Source organism: Equus caballus, chromosome 9 (genome assembly GCF_041296265.1).
Source record: "Equus caballus isolate H_3958 breed thoroughbred chromosome 9, TB-T2T, whole genome shotgun sequence".
Lineage (NCBI taxonomy): Eukaryota > Metazoa > Chordata > Mammalia > Perissodactyla > Equidae > Equus > Equus caballus.
The window spans coordinates 98,094,787-98,108,656 of NC_091692.1; the positions used below are offsets into that span (position 1 = coordinate 98,094,787).

General features: G+C 44.5%; 1 protein-coding gene across 46 annotated transcripts in view; it reads left to right on the forward strand.

The window, feature by feature from the left end:
- The window catches only part of MROH1 (maestro heat like repeat family member 1), a 99,834-nt gene that overhangs the window by 2,972 nt on the left and 82,992 nt on the right, over nt 1-13,870 (forward strand). For 18 of the 46 annotated variants that reach the window (XR_002810562.2, XR_011421696.1, XR_011421697.1 and 15 more), the window contains exon 1: nt 180-294. The exons of 4 other annotated variants lie outside the window; for them this stretch is intronic. The gene's annotated coding sequence lies outside the window, so the exon portion shown is untranslated. Of the gene's footprint in view, nt 1-179; nt 295-540; nt 843-13,870 lie in introns of those variants that run through there. 24 more of the 46 variants (XM_070222563.1, XM_070222567.1, XM_070222568.1 and 21 more) reach the window with 10 other exon arrangements.

Below are 13,870 nucleotides of genomic sequence, written 5' to 3' on the forward strand. Positions count from 1 at the left end.
GGACGCGCGGGTCACGGGGCGGCCGGGGCGGGGCCGAGCGCGGCGTGGAGTTTGCGCACTCTGGCTTGCTGGGGTGCGGTGGGCGGGACGGAGAGAGCGAGAGGGACGCGCCTTCGGCCAATGAGCGCAGAGATCGCATGGGGGCGGGGCCGAGCTGCCGCGCGCCGAGCCGCGGTTGGCGGAGGACGGCGGGGGCGGGGCGGCCCTGGGGGCCCCGCCCACTCTGTCCGCGGCTGGCAGGGAGGGCGGTGCCGGGCCGCGGCGGCGGCGGCGGCGGCGGCGGCGGCTCTTCAGGTAAACGGCGGGCTGGGCCGGGGGCGCTCGCCCGGGGAGGCGCCCCTGTGGGACTCCGGGCCGGAGAGCCTGGGGCCGCCCCTGGGCCAGGCCGCGCGGGAAGCCGAGGCAGGGGCGCCTCCCCGAGGTCAGCGGCGGGCGCGGGGAGGGTCCCGGGCGTCGCGGGCCGAGCGCGCCCCTTCCCGGCCCAGGTGCGCGGTTCCCCGCGGAGCCTGGCTTGCCGCGTCACGGCCGGAAGGGAGGCCCGCAGCCCGGCCGCTCCGCTTCCTCACGCCGGCGCGGGAGCGCGGCCCCGGAGCCGCCCCTCCCCGGAGAGCAGGAGGCCCGCGTCCTAGCCCCTGCCTCTCTCCTTCCGCGGGACCCAGGCGCTCCTCTCGCAACCCCGCGAGCCCCGGAGCACGGAGCCGTCGTGTTCTTCCCGTTTCCTCCCTGGCGTTAAAGGAGGCGATCCAGAGCAGGGGGTAATTTGTCCGAAGTCACGAGGATACTGGTCAGAGAGTGTAGGTCGTAAAGCTGCAAGGCCGTAGGAAGTCCTGCTCTCAGGCAAGGTGAGAGCTAGGCGGTGCTGGGCCGGGGCTCGCCCCGCTCCCGGGGCTCCTAGGCCCGGATTTTGGGTTCCGATTTTCCTGCAGCGCCAGCACAGCTGCAGTGCAGCGTTAGGGCCCGAGGAGAGGGCTCTGTGGGCGCAGGCAGGCAGTGCCCATGTGCACACTTACGGAGGTTCCCCTTTGCAGGGCCAGCCTGGGGGCGGGACCTAACGTAAGCTCAAGTGCGGGTGGAGGGAGCAGAGGGAACTGCTGCGGGGAGCCAGAAGAGTGGGCTTGCATATGGATGTCAGCTGGAGCAGCTGTCTGGTGGGGGGACAAGCGGGGTTGGGGTGGAGGCTGGCTTTGAGGGGACAGTCCTGGAGCAGGGACCACTTTGGAAGGGGATGGTGGTAGAGATGGAGAAGAAGATGATCCATGAGTTGAGGTAGGATGTGAGGAGGGAGATGGAGGAACAGGAGGGCGTGGTGCCGATTTCTGACCCAGGTAGCAGAGTGCATGATGACACAGGAAAACAGGCAGCTGAGGTGGAAACTGGGGAGAGGTCAGGGGTGAAGATGGTGGGTTGGGTGTTAGAGCTGTCACGTATGAGTGGCAATGAATGGTCCAGATGGAGATGCCCACCCGGCGCTGGGCACTGGGAGACCCATGGGGAATCATCAGTCGTGGGACACTTCAGCAGCAGTGGCATGACTGTGATGTGGTTGCACCTACAGTCCTGGCACCCACGACTTGGGGATGCTACTGTGACATTATCTTCATTTCCTGGCCTCAGGCTGTCATGGCCCAAGTGAGCAGGTGTCTCTGATCTCTTTTTGGTGTCAGAGTGGAGTTATTTGAAGTTGAGCTGTCTTGGTTATCTTGAAACCAATGTCCAGGCAGCCATGGCTTGTTCAGACTTGCATCTTGCTGTTTCTCACTCTCCCAGGGCCATTTGCTGCCTGCTGAGGGACACCAGTGGATCAGAGGCGGAACCTGTGGGACATGTGCTTGCTTGTATTCACAGCTGTCCCATGTGCCTAGAAGCAGGTGTTTGTACTTAGTTTTCAGATTCAGGCTCCACTGAGGCCCAGGTGAGCAGTTGGTGTGCTGCTCATCTGTGGTCAGTGACCCCAGATCTCGTGAACCCTTTCACTGAGCTGAGTTACTTGATCTCCTTGAGGTAGAGGTCCCCAGAACGTTTCTGTAGCTCTCATACACTCCTGGCCAGTGCTCACGGCACACTGGCTGCTGGATATCATGAGAAATGTGCTTTCTTCATTGACCTGGAGGGCCACCTGGCTTTGTGGGTTTGCCTGCAAACCTAGTGATGCAACTTGGCATGACTTATGTTGAGAAATAACAGTGTTCTCAAGGGACTGTGAGCAGTGAGCTGTGGAACTGTATTTCCCAGGTCTTCAGCCCAGGTTCTTGTTGGTGACTCTGGAAGTTGATCCTTTCTCTGACTCCTGTGATGGGAGGCAAAGTCCTGTGGGCCTGCTGCGTGGGTGGGGCATTCCCATGACCCTGCATGGCATCCTGACTCCCTGGTCTCCCCGCACACACCTGACCCTCCAGACAGGCTCATGGCTGCCCCTGGGCTATGGTTCGCTTGGCCTCCTTGGCCTCCCACGCCCCCTTCTGACCTGCTTCAGGCCCAGTGCAGTTGACCCAGCGCCTCTGTTAGCCTGTGCTATGTCCTGAGGCAGCTGTAATACGGATGAGCATCCTTCAAGCCAGGGGCTTTGTGGGCTAGGACGGCACCTGGTGGGCATTTACTAAATGCCTTTGAGTGAATGCTGAGTACAGAAGGACAAGGGGGAAGCAGCTTCTTCACTTACCTGCAATGTGTACAATGCAGGGAGGGAAGACCCGGTCCTCTCTGCCCATGTGACCTATGCTAGTGTGCATCACAGCGTGGGTGTGGAGTGGAGCTGGTGGGAGACAGTCCTGGTTGAGTCCTGCCCCACTGCTGACTAGCTGCTAACTAGCAGTGTGTCCCTCTCAGGCCTGCTCAGCCATGCGGATTAAAGGAGATGGTGCCTCTAAGTTGCCAGGAGGGCAGTTGATGCTCAGCTGATGCTTCCTGCAGGATGCAAGAGGACCTTTCCAGACCCCTCCGTGCCTCTGCCCTCTCTTCCCCTGGGGAGGGGAGCGTTCACTTCCGTTTGCCATCAGCAATGTGCTCACAGGTCTGTCTGTCTCCTCCATGGAGAGCAGAGTCTGTGCTGCCATCCCCCTGTGTGTCAAGGGTCAGCACACAGACCGCCTGTCTTGGGGCTGGGACAGCGGACGAGACCTCACAAAACCGATCTTGCTCAGCTGTGTACACTTTGCTCTTCCACTTGATGGTCAAGCTCAGCTCTTTCCTTGGTAGTGTGTACTCACCTACCTACCACCTTCTCCCATTGGTTGTTTTTTTAAAGATCTAGCCAGAGTCCCGCTTGGCATTTGTGTTTTTTTAGATCTCTACACTCTTGTGCGAGGGCTTCTGTAGATAGATGTTGAAAGGTGGGTGATCCCTTCATGCATTGTGACCATTCAGGCTTGCAGCCACCGCTCCACAGACTCTTCCAGCTGTCCTCACCCTGCGATGGCCACAGCGCTGACGACGTCTGGTGCCAGCAGAGCATGGCTGTGTGCCAGGCCTCCCTCTGAGCCTTTCCCTTGTGACACAGAACCTTCCACCTGGATCCTGAACTAACCATCTGCATACTGCCCGTCTCACTGGAGAGGCTAGGCTGTCCCCTGTCTGTTAGCGGTCCACCCCTCTGCCTGTTTTCCTGTTTGTCCTATTGATATAGGTGGCAGGCGCCCAGCGTGTCAATGTTAGACGAGTTAGCGTCTCCTCCTACCCGTATGAATGATTTGTCCTGCTTTGTCTTTTATTTACTTTATGCACCACTGGTGACTGGCTAAGGAGTGTGAGCGTGTAGGGTTGTGGGCATAGGTGAATGTGTATGAATATGGCTTTGAAAATTTCTATATGTTTTTGAGTTTCAGAAATTTAAAATTTTTATGTGTCAAATTAAGCAGTGTTTGTTAGTGTCTGGGTTTTTGTGTCTGGCTTAGAAAGTCCTTTCCTACTCTAAGACTAAAATATTTACCTGTATTTTCTCCTAGGACTTTTACGTCTAACTCATATCCATTGAGAATTTATTTTGGGGTAAGGAAAGATGTAAGGAAGATTAATTTTTTTCCCTAAGTGCCTAACTAGCTGTTCCAACACTATTTATTTGTTAATCTTTCTTTATGATTTAAAACCCTGCCTTTCTTGTATAACACCTTTTCTTCCTTAACTGTGTCTATTTCTGGACTTTCTGTATGGTTCTGTTGATTTGTGCACCTATTCTTTTAACAATAGCATAGTTTTAATTACTGTAGCCTTTTTATACATTCTAAACATAATATAAGACAAATCCCCCTTTTCATATACTTTTCAAAATTTAATTGGCTGCTCTTGTATGTTGATTCTTCCACATGAACTTTGGAACCATTTCATTAAGTACCCTCCAATATCTTGATTCAGATATTTATAGGTTATAGAAATTTATATAGATTTATATAGATATAGATTTATAGATTATAGACTGTAGATTAAAGAAAATTGACAGTTTTACAATTTTGAGTCTTATGAGAGGATTTTGATTCTATTCCTTCAATGAACAGTTTTTTAAAAATTCTGTTCACACTAAGGATATAAACCAAAACTTTTCTCCCTGCTCCCGGTACACTGGAGAAGGTAGACTGGAAATACAGCTGTTAATATTGCGTACTGATCCCGGGTTCACTGTGTGGGCGGAGGGCTGCGGGAACACTCATCACTTGCTGGCGGGTTGGGAGTGTCCTGGCGAGGCAACAGGAATTGGCCCTTGAGGAGGAGCAGGATTCTCCATGGTAGAGAGGGCAGGGCGGGGCATACTTGTAGAGGACAGGCAGAAGCAAAGGGCTGAGAGCCGAAGCTGTGGCCTGGGGTTCTCAGGAGGCCAGGGCACAGAGTGTCAGAGGGGTGAGAAAGAGGCAGAGGGATTCGGGTCTAGGTTGCGACAGCCCGTGTTGAAGGCATTGGTTTGATTCTGTGGGCAGCAGTGAAGATTGGCTAGCAGCAGTGTGGCATGCATGACATGACCTGTGTCTGACAAAGGTCTGAGTGGGGAGGATGCCTGGAAGGGGAAGTGGCCAAGGCAGGGCGGTCAGCTGAGGCTGCCGTGAGGGATCGGATCTCAGCGGGGAGCAGGGCACCTACTTCCTGGAGTGAAGGGCAGACGTGGGGTGAGGAGAGTGTTGGGGGGGCATGCTGATAGTTACTGCAGTGTGTCTGTCACTGAGTGGCGTGCCTCAGTGGTGTTAACTTGTTTCATTTTCACTTCCTTAGCAGTGTATTCAAAGAGCAAAAGTTCTTTGGTAAATTTCAGTTTATCAAGTTTTTCTTTTATAGATTTTACTTTTGGTGTCAGTCATGGAGATTTTCTTCTATCTTTCTTTCCAGAAGTTTTACAGTTTTAAGTTTTACAGTTAGGATTAGGAAGCATTTTGAGTTTTGCTGTGTGGTGTGAGGTATTGACTGAAGCTCATTTTATTGCATGCGGATGTCCAGTTGTTCAGTGCTGTTTGTTGAAAAGACTGTCCTTTCTCCACTGAGTTGCCTTTGTGCTTTTGTTGAAAATCGACTGGCCATAGAGTCTTGAAGTCAGGTAGTGTAAGTCCTCCATTATTTTATTTTATTTTTTTTTGAGGAAGATTAGCCCTGAGCTAACTACTGCCAATCCTCCTCTTTTTGCTGAGGAAGACTGGCCCTGAGCTAACATCTGTGCCCATCTCCCTCTACTTTATACATGGGACGCCTACCACAGCATGGCTTTTGCCAAGCAGTGCCATGTCTGCACCCGGGATCCAAACTGGTGAACCCCGGGCCGCCGAGAAGCGGAACGTGTGCACTTAACCGCTGCGCTCCCGGCCGGCCTCCCAACTTTTTTTTTTCACAATTGTTTTGGCTGTTCTAGGTCCTTTGCATTTCCATATGAATTTTAGAATCAGTCTGTCAGTTTTTACAAAAAGCCTGCTGGGATTCTGATTGGAAATGCATTCAATCTGTATATCCATTTGGGAAGAACTGATATTTTTGCACAGTGTCTCTCTTTATTTATTTAAGTTTTCTTTAATATCTCTCAGCAATGTTTGATAGTTTTAGTGTATTGTCTAACACATGTTTTGTCAAATTTATCCTTAAATTTTTTTTTTATTCACTGGCAAATGGTATGACTTTTTCAATTTTTGATTGTTTATTGTTAGTATAGAGAAGTACAGTTGATGTTTTATATTGACTTTGTATCCTGTGAATTTGCTAGCTGACATTAATTCTGGTGTCAACTGTTGATTCTGTACGATTTTGTACATAAACGATTGCATCACCTATGAATAAAAACAGTTTTACTTCTTTTTCAATTTGAATGTCGTCTTATTTTTTCTTGGCTATTGCACTGGCTGGACCTTCCAGTATGATCGTGAATGGAAGTGGTGAGAGCAGACATCCTTGCCTTGTTCCTCGTTTGACAGGGATGGTGTTCAGTCTTTCCCCATTGAGGATGCTGTTCCTATAGGTTTCTGTAAGGTGCTCTTTGTCAGGTTGAGGAAGTTCCCTTCTACTCCTGTTTGCTGATAATTTTTATTGTAAGTGGATGTTGGATTATGACAAATGCTTTTTCTGCATTTATGGAGATGATTATGTGGTATTTCTATTTTGGTCTGTTGATGTCGACTATGTCGGCTGCACTTAAAAACACTAAACTAACCTTGTATTCATAGGATAAACCCCATTTGGTCATGATGTATTATTCTTTTTACATGTTGTTGGATATGATTTGATAAAATATTGTTAAGAATTTTTTCATTTGTGTCTATGAGGGATATTGGTCTATAGTTTTCATTATTCATAATGTTTTTGTCTGGTTTTGTTATCGGAGTAATGCTGGCCTCATAGAATCAGTTGGGAAGTATTCTCTTATTTTCAACTTTCCTGGAAGAATTTGTGTAGAACTGATATTATTTCTTCCTTAAATGTTTGATAGATTTCCCCAGGGAAGCTATCTAGGCCTAGAGTTTTCTCTCTGGGAAGGTTTTTAACTACAAGTTCAATTTCTATATTAGATATAGGGCTATTTAGGTTATCTCTTTCTTCTTGAGTGAGCTTTGGTAGTTTATGTCTTTCAAGGAATTTGTTTCTTTTGTTTTTAAATCTTTATTACTTTTAAAAAAGTTGTTTTATTGAGTGGTTTATAACATTGTGAAATTTCAGGTGTACATTATTATTTATCAGTTTCTGTATAGATTGCATCGTGCTCACTACCAATAGTCTAATTTTTATCCATCACCATATATGTGTGCCCCTTCACCCCTTTCTCCCACCTCCAAACCCCCTTCCTCTCTGGCAACCACTAATCTGTTCTCTTTGTCCATATCTTTGTTTATCTTCCACATATGGATGAAATCACTTGGTGTTTGTCGCTCTCTGTCTGGCTTATTTCACTTAACATGATATCAAGATCCATCCATGTTGTTGCAAATGGGATGTTTTTGTCATTTTTAAGGCTGAGTAGTATTCCATTATATATGTATACCACATCTTCTTTATCCATTCATCAGTTGTTGGGTACCTGGTTACTTACATGTATGTGTTGGCTATTGTGAATAATGCTGAAATGCACATAGGGATGCATAAGTTTCTTTGACTTGTTGATTTCAAGTTCTTTGGATAAATACCCAGTAGTAGGATAGCTGGATTGTATGGTATTTCTATTTTTAATTTTTTGAGAAATCTCCATACTGTTCTCCATAGTGGCTGTACCAGTTTGCATTCCCCCCAGCAGTGTATGGGGGTTTGCTTTTCTCCACATCCTCAGCAACATTTGTTGTTTTTTGTCTTGGTGATTATAGTCATTCTAGCAGATGTAAGGTGATATCTCATTGTAGTTTTGAGTCTCATTTCCCTAATGATTAGTGATGTTGAACATCTTTTCATGTGCCTGTTGGCCATCTGTGTATCTTCTTTGGAAAAATGTCTGTTCTCATTCTCTGCCCATATTTTGATCGAGTTGTTTGTTTTTTTGTTGTTGAGTTGTATGAGTTCTTTATATATTTTGGAGATTAACCCTTTGTCAGATATATGATTTGCAAATATTTTCTCTCACTTAGTGGGTTGTCTTTTCATTTTGATCCTGGTTTCCTTTGCCTTGCCGAAGCTCTTTAGTCTGATGTAGTCCCATTTGTTTATTTTTTCTTTTATTTCCCTTGTCCAAGTAGACATGGTATTTGAAAAGATCCTTCTAAGACCGATGTCAGAGTGTGTTGCCTATATTTTCTTCTAGGAGTTTTATGATTTCACACCTTACCTTCAGGTCTTTAATCCATTTTGAGTTAATTTTTGTATATGGTGTAATATAGTGGTCTACTTTCATTCTTTTGCATGTGGCTGTCTGGTTTTCCCAGCACCATTTATTAAAGAGACTTTCCTTTCTCCATTGTAAGTTCTTAAGAGCTCCTTTGTCAAGGATTAGCCATCCATAGATAGGTGGTTTTATTTCTGGCTTTCAGTTCTGTTCCATTGATCTGTGTGTCTGCTTTTGTACCAGTACCATGCTGTTGTGATTACTCTAGCTTTGTAATATATATATAGATATATATATTACAAAGAATATATATATTAAAAGAATATATATATATTAAAAGAATATATATATATTAAAAGAATATATATATATATTCTTTTTTTTTTTAAGACTTTATTTTTTTCCTTTTTCTCCCCAAAGCCCCCTGGTACATAGTTGTATATTTTTAGTTGTGGGTCCTTCTAGTTGTGGCATGTGGGATGCCACCTCAGCGTGGTTCAATGAGAAGTGCCATGTCCATGCCCAGGATTTGAACCGACGAAACACTGGGCCACCTGCAGCGGAACATGTGACCTTAACCACTCGGCCACGGGGCCAGCCCCTATATATTATTTTTTTAAAGATTGGCACCTGAGCTAACAACTGTTGCCAATCTTCTTTTTTTTTTTAATTCTTCTCCCCAAAGCCTCCCAGTACATAGTTGTATATTCTAGTTGTGAGTTCCTCTGGTTGTGCTATGTGGGATACCACCTCAGCATGGCCTGATGAGCGGTGCCATGTCCATGCCTAGGATCCGAACCGGTGAAACCCTGGGCCACTGAAGTGGAGCTCGTGAACTCAACCACTTGGCCATGGGGCCAGCCCCTGTAGTATATTTTGAAGTTAGGGATTGTGATTCCTCCAGCTTTGTTCTTTTTCCTCAGGATTGCTTTCGCTATTTGGGATCCTTTGTTGTTCCCTATAAATTTTAGGACTCTGTTCTATTGTCATTAAAAATGTCATTGGGATTCTGATTGAGATTGCATTGAATCTGTAGATTGCTTTAGGTAATATGCACATTTTAACTATGTTTATTCTTCCAATACATGTGCATGAAATATCTTTCCATTTCTTTATGTCATCTTTGATTTCTTTCAATAATGTCTTATAGTAGTTTTCGGTGGTTTTTTTTTTTCACTTTTTTTTTTTTTCAAGATTTTATTTTTTTCCTTTTTCTCCCCAAAGCCCCCCGGTACATAGTTGTACATTCTTCGTTGTGGGTCCTTCCAGTTGTGTCATGTGGGATGCTGCCTCAGCGTGGCTTGACGAGACGTGCCATGTCCGCGCCCAGGACTCGAACCAACGAAACACTGGGCCACCTGCAGCGGAGCGCGTGAACCCAACCACTCGGCCACGGGGCCAGCCCTTCACTTTTTTTTTTTGAGGAAGATTGCCCTGAGCTAACATCTGCCTCCAATCCTCCTCTTTTTGGTGAGGAAGATTGGCCCTGAGCTAACATGTGTGCCCATCTTCCTCTATTTTTTATATGTGGGATGCCTGCCACAGCATGGCTTGATAAGTAGGTCTGTGACCGGGATACAAACCGGCAAACCCTGGGCCCCTGAAGTGAAGCATGCAAACTTCACCACCACGCCACCGGGCCGGCCCCTAGTTTTCAGTGTTTAGGTCTTTCACCTCCTTGGTTAAATTTATTCCTAGATATTTTATTTTTTTTCTTGCAGTTGTAAATGGGGTTGTATTCTTGAGTTCTCTTGCTGCTAGTTTGTTATTGGTGTACAGAAATGCAACTGATTTTTGTAAGTTGATTTTGTACCCTGCAACTTTGCTGCAGTTGTTGATTATTTCTAGTAGCTTTCTGATGGGTTCTTCAGGGTTTTCTATATAGAGAATCATGTCATCTGCAAACAGCAAGAGTTTCACTTCTTCCTTTCCAACTTGGATACCTTTTATTTCTTTTTCTTTCCTAATTGCTTTGGGCAAAACCTCCAATACTGTGCTGAATAAGAGTGGTGAGAGTGGGCACCCTTGTCTTGTTCCTGTTCTCAGAGGGAAGGCTTTCCGTTTATCCCCATTGAGTCTGATGTTGGCTGTGGGTTTGCCATATGTGGCCTTTATTATGTTGAGATACTTTCCATCTGTACCCGTTTTATTGAGAGTTCTTATCATAAATGGTTGTTGGATCTTGTCAAATGCTTCCTCTGAATCTATTGAGATGATCATGTGATTTTTATTTCTCATTTTGTTAATGTGGTATATCACACTGATTGATTTGCAGATGTTGAACCATCCCTGCATCCTTGAAATAAATCCCACTTGATCATGTTGTATGACCCTTTTAACCTATTGCTGTTTTGGTTTGCCAGTATTTTGTTGAGGATTTTTACATCTATGTTCATCAGCGATATTTGCCTATAATTTTCCTTCTTGGTGTTGTCTTTGTCTGGCTTTGGGATCAGGGTGATGTTGGCTTCATAGAATGAGTTAGGAAGCATTCTCTCTTCCTCAAATTTTTGGAATAGTTTGAGAAGGATAGGTATTAAATCTTCTTGGAATGTTTGGTAGAATTCTCAGAGAAGCCATCTGGTCCTGGATTTTATTTTATTTTATTTTTTTGCTTGAGGAAGATTTAGCCCTGACCTAACATCTGTGCCTGTCTTCCTCTAGTTTGTATGTGGAATGCCTCCACAGCGTGGCTGATGAGTGGATTAGGTCCGTGCCTGGGATCTGAACCCACGAACCTGGGTCGTCAAAGTGGAGTGCATGGATCTTTAACTGCTTGGCCATGGGGCAGCCTTGGACTTTCGTTTTTTGGGGATATTTCTGATTACTCTTTCAATCTCTTTACTTGTGATTGGTCTGTTCAGATTCTCTATGTCTTCTTGATTCAGTTTTTGGAGGTTGTATGATGCTAAGAATTTATCCATTTCTTCTAGGTTATCCAATTTGTTGGCATATAGTTTTTCAGAGTATTTTATTGTAATCTTTTGTATTTTTGTGCTATCCATTGTAATTTCTCCTCTATCATTTCTAATTTTATTTACTTGAGACTTCTCTCTTTTTTTCTTAGTGAGTCTGGCCAAGAGTTTGTCGATTTTGTTTATCTCCTCAAAGAACTAGCTCTTAGTTTCATTGATCCTTTCTACTGGTTTTTTTGGTTTCTAGTTTATTTATTTCTGCTCTAATTTTATTATTTCCCTCCTTCTGCTGTCTTTGGGCTTTGTTTGTTCTTCTTTTTCTAGTTCTGTTAGGTGTAATTTAAGATTACTTACTTGAGATTTTTCTTGTTTGTTGAGGTTGGCCTGTATTGCTATGAATTTCCATCTTAGAGCCACTTTTACTGCATCGTATAAGAGTTGGTTCGGGGGCTGGCCCGGTGGTGCAGAGGTTAAGTGTGCACGTTCCTCTTTGCTGGCCCGGGGTTCGCTGGTTGGGATCCTGGGTGCAGACATGGTACCCTTGTCAAGCCATGCTGTGGTAGGCATCCCACATATAAAGGAGAGGAAGATGGGCATGGATGTTAGCTCAGAGCCAGTCTTCCTTAGCAAAAAGAGGAGGATTGGCAGCAGATGTTAGTTCAGGGCTAATCTTCCTCAAAAAAAAAAAAGTTGGTATGATGTATTTTCACTTTCATTTGTCTCCAGATATTTTTTGATTTTTCCTTTGATTTCTTCATTGATCCAATGGTTGTTCAGTAGCATGTTGTTTAGTCTCCACATATTTGTGACTTTCTCAGCTTTTTTCTTATAGTTGATTTCTAATTTCATAGCATTGTGGTTGGAAAAGATGCTTGGTATGATTTCAATCTTCTTAAATTTATTGAAGTTTGCCTTGTTTCCCAGTATATGGTCTATCTTTGAGAATGTTCCATGTGCACTTGAGAAGAATGTGCATTCTGCTGTTTTTGGATAGAATGTTCTATATATATCTATTAAGTCCATCTGGTCTAGTTTTTTGTTTAATTCCACTATTTCCTTGTTGACTTTCTGTCTGGATGATGTAAGTAGGGCATTGAGGTCCCCTACTATTATTGTGTTGCTGTTAATTTCTCCCTTTAGGTCTGTTAATAGTTGCTTTATGTACTTTGGTGCTCCTGTGTAGGTGCATATATATTGATAAGTGTTATGTCCTCTTGATGGAGTGTCCCTTTTATCATTATATACTGCCCCTCTTTGTCTCTCATTGCCTTTTTCATCTTGAAGTCTGCTTTGTCTGATATAACTATGGCAACACCTGCTTTCTTTTGCTTATCATTTCCTTGGAGTATCATCTTCCATCCCTTCACTCTGAGCCTATGTTTGTCTTTAGAGCTGAGATGTATTTCCTGGAGGCAGCATATTATTGGGTCTTGTTTTTTAATCCACCTTCCACTCTGTATGTTTTGATTGGAGAATTCAATCCATTTACATTTAAAGTGATTATTGATATATGAAGGCTTAATGCTGCCATTTATCTCTTGTTTTCCAGTTGTTCTAGATTTTCCTTGTTTTTCTTTGCATGTATTTCTGACTACCATTTCGGTTTGGTAATTTTCTATGATGGTTTTCTCTTTATTTATCATCTATGTCTCTGTTCTGATTTTTTGTTTAGTGGTTACCATGAGGTTTGTATAGAAGATCTCGTAGATGAGCTAGTCCACTTTCTGATAGCCTCTTATCTCCATTAACTTAAGCAGGTTCCATCCCTCTCCTCTTCCCTGTCTAAGATATTGTTGTCACAAATTGTTCCATTTTGTGCTGTGAGTTTGTGATTAAACTGAAGCATTTGTATTATTTTTGATGCTTTCCTTCCCTTTATCTTTAATGTTATAATTGATTGTTTGCTAACCTGTTTTGATAGAGAGCTGCAATTTTCTGATTTTCTTTCCTTATCTCCTTGTTCAAGGCTTTGTAAACCTTTTCCTTTTTGTTTCAGGTGCGAGGGCCTTCTTGATCATTTCTTGTAGTGGGGGTCTTGTGGTGATGAACTCCCTCAGCTTTTCTTTATCTGGGAAAGTTTTCATTTCTCCATCATATCTGAGGGATAGTTTTGCTGGAGAGAGTACTCTTGGCTGAAAGTTGTTGTCTTTCAGTATTTTGAATATATCCTTTCACTTTCTCCTGGCCTGTGAGGTTTCTGCTAGAAGTCTGCTTAAAGCCTGATAGGAGTTCCTTTGTAGATTACTCTCTTCTGCCTTGCTGCCCTTAGTATGTTTTCTTTGTCACTGACTTTTGCCAGTTTTACTAGAATATACCTTTGAGAAGGTCTTTTTGCATTGATGTAATTGAGAATTCTATTGCTTCATTTACTTGTAATTCCAGTTCCTTCCCCAGCTTTTGGAAGTTTTCAGCTATTATTTCTTTGAACAAGCTCTCTGTTCCTCTCTCCCTCTTGAATACCTATAATCCTTATGTTGCATTTCCTAATTGAGTCAAATATTTCTTGGAGAATTTCATCATCTTCTTCTTTTTTTGCTGAGGAAGATTCACCCTGAGCTAACATCTATGCCAATCTTCCTCTATTTTGTGTGTGGGTTGCTGCCACAGTATGGCTGCCAATGAGTTGTGTAGGTCTGCACCCAGGAACTGAACCTGGGCTGCCAAAGAAGAGTGCACCAAACTTAACCACTAGGCGATGGGGCCAGCCCATCTTCTTTTTTTTTTAAGTCTTAGTTCTCTCTCCTCTTCCACC